Consider the following 9,180-nt stretch of genomic DNA (forward strand, 5'->3'; position numbering starts at 1 on the left):
GCTGAACTGCCACAGGTGACATGTTTCATGTGAAAAAAGAAAAACACCCTTACCTGAAGGAGCCAAGCAGTTTAGAAAAGCCCTGTCCCCCTTCACCACTAAGCCACAGGGAGCTTACTCTGACAACCAGCTGTTATCAGAAGAGACTGTCAAGGTGGGAAGGGCACCCCACGGTTCAGAGCTGCTGCTTGCAGCTACAGCTAAAGGCTGCCAAGAGCCAGGAGCACAAAGGAGAGCAGACTGCATTAAGGTAAGGGCAGGTGATCTGATGGATCCAAATCTTGATTGATGGAACCCATTGGATTCACTTGTTTGATGGTGGAAAAAAACCCCCAACAGTCTTTGGCCGTGTTTAGCATGCAGGAAATCCTGGGTGGGGGCTGGGGACTGCATATGTGTGTGCATGCATACGAAATATACTGCAGGTGTCTAGTTTCTAAGACAGCAACCAGCGCATTCGGAAGTGAGAATCTGCTCAGGACTGTCACATCTATTGCTGCCAAATATATCTGCCCTTGTACAAAACGCAGCAGATGAGCAACTCTCCTCCAGCCTCAGTGCCAGCCAGCTCATTAGTCCTGAGCTGAACCATGCATTGCAGCTGGGTGGGAGTGCACTGAGCTTTGCATCCTCAGTTTTTGGATGGCCATTGCTTGGCTCAGAGCTGGAAGGTCTCTAAGAGCTCCTGCTCAGTACGGCGCCGGCTGCTCTGCAGGGCCCAGATTTGGAGAGCTGCAGCAGCTTCACTGTCAGTTCTCTGAGTCCATGCCACAGTTCCCAGCACCCCAGCTGCCCCAGTGAACACACATGCCACAGGGCTGGAGCAGTAAATTCTCCCCGACATGGTGCGTGTTACTCAGAGGGACTCTGCGGAGTCAAAGTCCCTGCTGTACCCAGGGGCTTAGCAAGAGACTCTGCTCACCACAGCTGGGCTCACCGGATACTAAGCCTGAGAGCCCATTTCAAGAACATCCAGCAGATCAGGGATGGTTCAAATATTCCTAGTGAAATATCCTGCCTTTCACAAAGGATAATAGCTTCTGCAGCCTGTGAAGCATGACAGATGCATCTTGCATCCTTTACACAACAGTACTGGCTGATATACTGCCTTCATTTCACTGCTCAACTTGGCCAAAACCAAGGGAGACACTGGATCACTCTCTCCTCATGTTTACTGCCTCCTCCTCCTCCTCCCTCCATCCTACTATTGTCAAGATATTCTACAACTCCACCATTTTGTCCTGGGTGATTGGAATAAAACCAAACCGGAGTCTTCACACCATTTAATTTTGGGTCCTTGAGACCAGAACTTAACACAATGAATGTGGAGAAGGAAATCCTCCAGACAGCGAATACAGCAACCTCATCTAGGTGCCGCTCGCCCCACCCCACCAACCTCCTGACTGACGTGTCTGGGGTGAGGTACTGTGATTATCCTTCCTTCTGAAAACACAATCTCAATTCATTAATCATTAGAGAAAGGGCAAAACAAAAAAGAATACCCCACCAAAAAAAGAGCAGGTACATTCTTGCTAGCCTGGGACCCAAAGTCTGTGTGACCTGCAAGCTTTTCCTACAATAAGCAAGCATTGTGGGCTGCATTTGTTTTGGGAGTTTCTCAGAGGCATGTTGGGGAATGGCCTCCCTTCCCATTGACTTATTCTGTGTTTCTGAATAATAAAAAAGGAAAGAAATCTCTCACCTTCTCAGTAATGACCCTGATTTGTTAAAGGTCCATTTGTCAGGGCTAATACATTGCTGCAGCGTCAGCATATTAGGATTTACACTTTCCTGTAAAGACGGGTTCATTTCAGAAATCCAAGGAACTTCTTTGGTCTGTCCTTTAAACTCCGTTGTAGTATGAAAATACCTGTAATTGGGTACAGGGAGTAACATGCCACACAAGGTGGTGGCACAGGGCAGTTTTCCATGAGGGGACGCTGGTAGTGAGACAGACCAGAAAGATGGTGTGATCAGAAACCAAGGATCAGCAAATGACACAGGGACTGCTCCCAGCGGCCAGGCTGGTCCTGTCTTCTCCCACCTTCAGAACCTCCCACAGGTCCCACTGAAATTGGGCTGCCTCCATCGTTGGTGGCAACAGCCCTGAGGCCGACCCTTCCCACAGGGTCCTGACTGCTGGGCGCCGGACCTCGACAAGGAATTGCTGCCTCTGTAGCATGAAGTGTTTCATCTCCTCTAATGCTAACACGCTGGCACCGAGCACCCCAATCAGGGTTCGGTCCTCTGCCAGCAACGCTCTTGCTCAGGCAGAAAGGCCACCAAATGGTGGCAAGCAGCTGTGCGCTGCTGTGCACGTTATTTCAGATGGGGAAGAATATCTGCTCTGTTTTCTCTTCAGTAAGGGTAGATGAGGTGTCTGACAGGCTGTGGTCTCTATTTGCACAAGCAGACTCGTACTTAACCCAGCGCAAGGGTTCCTGCCCGCACATCTTGCCCCCCCCCCCCCCCCGTACATGTTGATAAGAAAGCCTTTGGCTGCCTCTCTGGCAGAGGAGCATGAAACCCTCCCTCGTCCAAAGTCATGAACCCTGCTGCAATGCAGGTGTCCTGCCCTAGGGGTGAATATTCTTCATACGAAAGACCCTTCTGGTCCTTCCTGGTCATGCCTTCAAGATCAGTGTCCCTCCGGTTCTCGCAGTGTCCGCAGGCGCTTGGCCCGTGCTGTCTCCATCCCTCGCCATGCCTTACTCCGCTGCCTCTGCAGAGTCGCTCTGATTTACACCACGGTCTGCAAGAGGAAGATCAGGCTCTCCGACTCCACCAGATACCTCATACCAGTCCTGAAAACCGAGAGCAGACAGAGGCAGCTCCAGGCTAGTGTCACAGCTGCAGCTTCAGCACATGGCGGGCAGAGTCTGACCTAGTTTTAACCCTGCTAAATATGCAAAGAAAGAAAATGAGAGTGTGCGGGGAAGAGCAGTCCAAGGTATACTCTATTTCCTAGGCACTTCTCTGCTTCTTTATCTTTAACATTCATACTACATTGAAACATATCCACTGCCAGGTCTTCTTATGGGTGTACCAAGAGAGGAAAAGCACAGTAATATTTGAAGGGTGGGCTGTTTGGGGCGGATTTTTTGTGGGGTTTGTTTTCTGTTTCTTTCTTTTTTTTTTTTGTACAAGCTTACAGGAAGGTGGAATTTTTCAAAGCTTAGCATTTTGACAAAACATGAGAAAAATTTGAAGACCTTTTTGCTATCTTTTGAGCAGAAATCTCTCTTCAGCTGTTTCCATTTTGCTTGATTTCTGGAGTCTTTTTGTTCTTAACTTAGTCATTGAGAGCTAAATGCTATCCTGACTATCATTCTGACAGGCCTTTTTTGTTTGTTTGTTTTATTTTTAAGAAAATGGATTTTTGTGCACTTGGCTTTATCTTTGTTTCAACATCTGCCTTTCCCTTAGCATTTCTGGTTCACTTCCACCATTGAAAATACTCAAACTTCAGCTTTTCCTCCTGATTCTTTAATAACTCTAGACTATTTGCGTAGTATGTAACTACTTCGATGCTATGGAAACACTATTTTATTTGAATCACGCGCACAGTTTGGTATACTTGTTTTTTGGCACCTTAATTTCAATACAAAACTGCGCTCATTGACAGTGCCGAGAGCTTTATCAAGGGTACGTGCAGCACAGCATTCTGGTCTGCGTCCTTCAGTTAGCATTAAGCGCCCTCAGCCAGGATCTGGTGATGCCCAAGATGTAAATGTGTCCTACGAGTCTGAGCACACACCTGAGGCTGAGCTATGAAATACCATGGCAAAATGGGGAATATTGCCCAGCAGAGGGACCATAAGAACCTGCAGCAAAAAGAAATAGAAACCCCCTAAATATTTGCTAGCAGCAATCGTGGGAGACAAGAGATGTTCTCGTCATCCAACACACCTAGATGAATGGATATCCCCAGTGCAGAGCTGGCTTCCATCCTGGAGAACATGAGCACTGCAGAGCAGACCAAGTGGAGAAATGTTGGGAAGACATCACGAAGAGGAACTTTCAGGGGAGGGAGAGGACAGTAACAGGACACAAAGACAGAACCAGGTTTTGACTGTGCTCATACTACACAAAGGGCACTGCCACTTGATAGCGCATGTGGAACAAGTCTCAAGACATGGAGATCCTTGTCAGAGTGGTTAAGAAAAAAAGCCAAGGACAGGAAACCATGAAAACCATGAAAACCATTAATCAGTAGACCGCAAGTGGTGTTGTTTCTGGCATAGGTTGAGACAATGCTGTTCATTACGACTCCTATGAACATTCCTGACCTTGCTCAGCAAGGCTCTTAATTAAATGATTATGTCCCTCAACTTCCACAGAACTCAGGCATATGCTTGTACGCTTTCCTTAGCAAGGCTTTCTTCTGAATCAGGATCTCCATGATTACAGTCAACTAATTATTTGAAAAGCATTTTCATCTGGGCTCCAAGCAATCAAATTAAATACAATTAATGTGGGTTTGGCAGGACTCCACACAAACAAAAGTTGCTCTGTTTTTGCGCAAAATTGGAAAATCAGTTTTTGCTAATAGCCTGACGTATGAAATCTGCTGGTGCAGCTTTTCACTGTTTTTCCAACTTTTCCATTTTGCTGCAAAACTGTTGATGCAATTCTGTTCTGATAGATGAAGCCTCAAATCTCACAACATCCTGCCTTTAGTACAAAGCCTTGTAGGAACCAGAGACTGAGAAACAATGAATTGCTATGGTTTGCAGTAAAAGATGATAGAGACAAAGAGCATGCTGAAAATAAAGGAATCAACTGTATGCCACTTTATCAAGAGAGACACAGCAAGACAGTGATGTAAATCATGAGGCATTAGCAGCTATGGGAGACTTCAGGTAGGAAGGCAAACGGAATAACACAAAGCAGAAAAAACATACTGACGACCAAACCTCATTTTGGACAGAAGTGCAAGCAAGCATACATACACTTTCCAATGAAACTCACAACAGTCTACTTGTCTCTTTACTCAGTACTTTACTATGAAATTCACCCGACTTTTCCCTCTGAACAGCTATCCTTATGGATCATTTTTCACAATGAAACAGGTAGTAAAGCACATCTAAACCTGAAGGCAGTGTGTGTCTATTTTTGACTCACTGAATTAGAGTGCATCCTTTTTATGGAAGAAATTTTGTTGCAAAAGTCATGAGACTTCATGGCTGTAAAACACATGTCAGTCATAGAAAGGATAAATAATTTGGAAATGCCATGAAGCTGTGTTGGAAGAAGGATCTATCTTTATTAAATCATAATTGGAATAAGAAGAGTCAGGCTGATGAAGGAAATCTTTAGCAAGCAGAGGGATATGAATTTTAGCAATATGCTGAAGCAATGCAATAGCAGAAGCAATCATCGTAAATATTAATATTAGTTACATACAGAGATTAATCTCTAAGATAGGCAGCATTTCAGGATAAAATATTTGAGCTGATGCAATGTCATGGAGGATGGCAGTGTTCATCACTCTGCTCTCAGCAAAAGGAAGCAGTCCTCCTTACTTGGAGGTCTTCATGGAGGAAAACCCCCTCCTGGCTCTGGGACACCCCAGACCCAGGCACTCAGGAGTAATGCGGAGCTGTGCGCCCACCCGTTCAAGCCCTGGAGTGATGGAATAAAGCTGCCTCCGAGCCCCGGATGCTCCAGCCTCATGGGCAGCGGCTGGAAGGCACCAGCCAATGGGACAGCAATGCACCCTGCAAGAAACGGGGTCCCTCACGTAGGCTTCTTCCAGGCTCTTGACACAGGCTCTAGATAATCAAAACTGTGTGTGTGTGTTGTCATGTTAAGCACTTCAGAGCTGTTTATAGTTTGCATATTTGTGCATTGTTATTGCACAATTAAGCTGAAGACTTCCAGACCAAGCTGTCCCAAAAGCACAAGGAAATTCAGCGGTAGTAAAGTTTTCAATCCTGTTAATTGGTCAGGGTCAGAGGGAAAAAAAAAGAAACTGTTTGGGCCAAGTGTGTGCCACGCATGTTAGGAAGGTGCAGTTAGTAGTTTCTTTCATTAAGACTTAAACCTTTTTCACGGTAGCAAATGTACATTAAGTGACATCAAGTATCACGATGATACTTTCCAAGGACCACTGAAGAACTGGGTTAGACTTTTTCTCTGAGGTTCCAGCAAGAAGATTTTTTTTTTATCCCCAGCATTTTGTCTAAAAACGCCTGTCCCATCAAGTTATCCTTCCAACAGACCAGGGACTGGAGAAGAAAAACAGATGTCTGATGCATCATCAACAAGAATATAGGAAAGCATGACAAGAAAACATATGCCATGTATTTTTTATGGTCTTTTCTTTCTGTTACTAATACCATGCAAATAATGTGCACTGGGATCTTTAAACGTCTTCTAACCATTCAGTAAATCATTTCACAGAATAATGAATTCAGTACTGTGAATCAGCCACACAAATTTTACAACTTCTCCTAGTTTTTATGTCACACCTGGAAACCCACTGGATATGGTGCACCTTCGGAGAGTGATTCTTGGCTTTGTCTGAGGATGCCCTCTCCTCAGCTCTCCATGCTCGTGGTTAGGACCTCTGTTTTCACTGAGGACTAGGAGTGGGACATGCTGACTGTGTCTGGTGCTGTACTGTACAGCAGAGAAACTGCCTCGTGTTCTTGGAAGTGAGCCCTGTGTTACACAACTGCAGTTCAAAGGTTACAAAGGCAAAGGCTTTGCCAACAGACTCAACACTTCAAAGCAGTGGCAACAATCGTTGGATCAAACAGAGAGGAAAGAAGTTGCTGTGGGTCTCCAAAGCAAACTGGACTCTCAGAAGCAAAAACAGGATCCAGAAGAATCTTACTGAGAAACAATGAGAAAAAAAATGCTCATTTATGTGGAACAAAAGCCTGAGTCCTCAAGAAACTCTCCAAGTTGCTTCCACATCCAATCAATATTTTCTCTAGCACATATGGAATGAGCCTCAGCCAACTTCCTCCCCCAGACATTCCTGTTTCTGACTATCCTTAGAAAGAAGCAAGACAGCTAATTCAATGAATCTCATTCATAATTATGGGAGTCAGCAGGCTTGGAAGGACAGTCTCACCATCCAGTTTTCCTGACTCAACAAATTACTGCAGATACGCTCAGCCACAGATACAGCCATACACATGCTCTTAGCTTTCAGCAGCTGCAAGGTAATGTCACACAAGCTCAGTCCTCTAATGACAGACAGAAAATCTGAAGACTGAAATTTCTGACAAGTGCAAAGGAAAGAAGGAGGAAATTTAAGATTGGTCATAGATGACGCAGGGGTGGAGATGAAGCCTGGTCTACAAAAGTCACATAAGCAAGGTGGAATTCCCGTTCCATACAAGTCTGACTCTTTCTTACAGTCAGCACCAACGTCACATCAGCTTAGGAATGGACCTAATTACCTTGGCTGAGGCATGATGCCAGCAATTTGGATTTGCTCGAGTATGACCAAAGTAAATGCTCAGCTTAAGTATTTCTCCACAGACCATTTTCTGCTTTTCTCTCCCTCCTGCTGCAGCAAACCTCCTCAAAAGTTCTTTGAAGAAACTATTTGCTGCATAATTAAAGCTAATGAGACTCCTTGAAGAGATGAAACCGCCTCCATTTCAACTTCAACGTCTTGAAGCTCAGACTACTCTTTGAAACCGAATTTTCAATTCACATGCTGCCAAGGCAGATTTGCTGAGGACAAGAGCCTCCTCACCTGCCCAGTCAGCAACATAGATGGTGGGTGTTCATCTCTGCTGCTTCAATGAAGGGCACATCATTTTAGCTCATGTTATCACTGAGATGGGTTTATGCAGAGATGTTTGTCTTTGAAGTGGAAGGGCCAGGGCATGCATTACTTTCCACTGACTTGCCAGAGCTCATCGGTTGGTGCCTCTGGGCCCAGGTATGCAAAGTCAGCTGGGCACTAAACTCTGCTGAAATATGGGGGTAAATACTGCCTGAGCCCAAACTCATGCATGAACCTCACCTGATTTTAATAGCATTTATACCCTCGTTGACAGGATGTGCTCAGGGCCTTAACCACTTACAAGCATTTAATTGAGAATTCAGACATAACTCTGCAGACAACTTCCTATGTTTTGATATAATTTGGTAGTTTGTTTTAGAAACAATCCTGCAGTTAGCACAATTCCACCTGGGAAGGAGCATGTGTGCTGTCTTCCTCTCCCAGGCCCTGGAAATACCAAGAAACATAGTGATTTCAAATATTTTAGAAACTCTGTGTCCACAGCATTGACTGCATTGTAAAACTTCAACGACCTTTTATTATTTACAAGAGTGTTTTAAAGGGTAAATTTCAGATCACAGCAACCTCTATATTAATTGCCAAGACTTCATTTGAAGATGCGGTTTGAAGGCCTCTTATAGGCATCTGGGAGAAGAGGATGTCCTAAAAAGCGAAGCCAAGTTTTTCACAGTGTGTTGTACTGGTAAGGAAAAAGAAATACAAATGCCTTAAATTCTGAAAAGCAGTCTCTGACTTGAAGTTCATGTTTGTGTGGCAGTTTGTCATATCATGGTCAATCCCAACCACTGAATTTCTACGTGCATTAAGCAGCAGCCCTTGTAGCAGCACATATTTTATACTCCTCTCTGTCCTGAAACCCCACAATTTTCCATTTGTATGACACTTTACTGCCTCTTCATTATATACCCAGGAAGCAATGCTGATAGATTAGCATCACATCCAAACCAGAAACTGGCATCATCTCAAGACTCACGCGATTTACAACAACTGCTAAGTAAATTGGGATACTTTTTTTAGTTCCTACTCTTCCTTTTTTTAAAAACAAATCTTAAGAAAATACAATCCCAAAGGCCTAACAGGCACACATTTACAGATGGCAGCAGCGGGTCATAAATGACATCTTTTCCTGGTACTATTTATGAGAGCCAAATAAACTGAACATATTATGAGCCATTTATAATGTTCTTCAGCAGAACAGTCAGCCAAGAGACAGAGCTGAAAGCCTGTTGTAACAAAAGGTATCGAAGTGAGGAGGAGAACAGTATCTATAATTACTACTCCGGTGATAAAACAAGCATAGTACAGCAGATGGGTTTAACACAAGATCACTATTAAATAAAACACTGGCTCGAATGCCAAGGAATGAATATTCAAGAGGGAGTGAATTGAGTGAGTGTATAAAGGCAGCA

This window comes from Pelecanus crispus, chromosome 7 (assembly GCF_030463565.1).
Source record: "Pelecanus crispus isolate bPelCri1 chromosome 7, bPelCri1.pri, whole genome shotgun sequence".
NCBI classification, from domain to species: domain Eukaryota; kingdom Metazoa; phylum Chordata; class Aves; order Pelecaniformes; family Pelecanidae; genus Pelecanus; species Pelecanus crispus.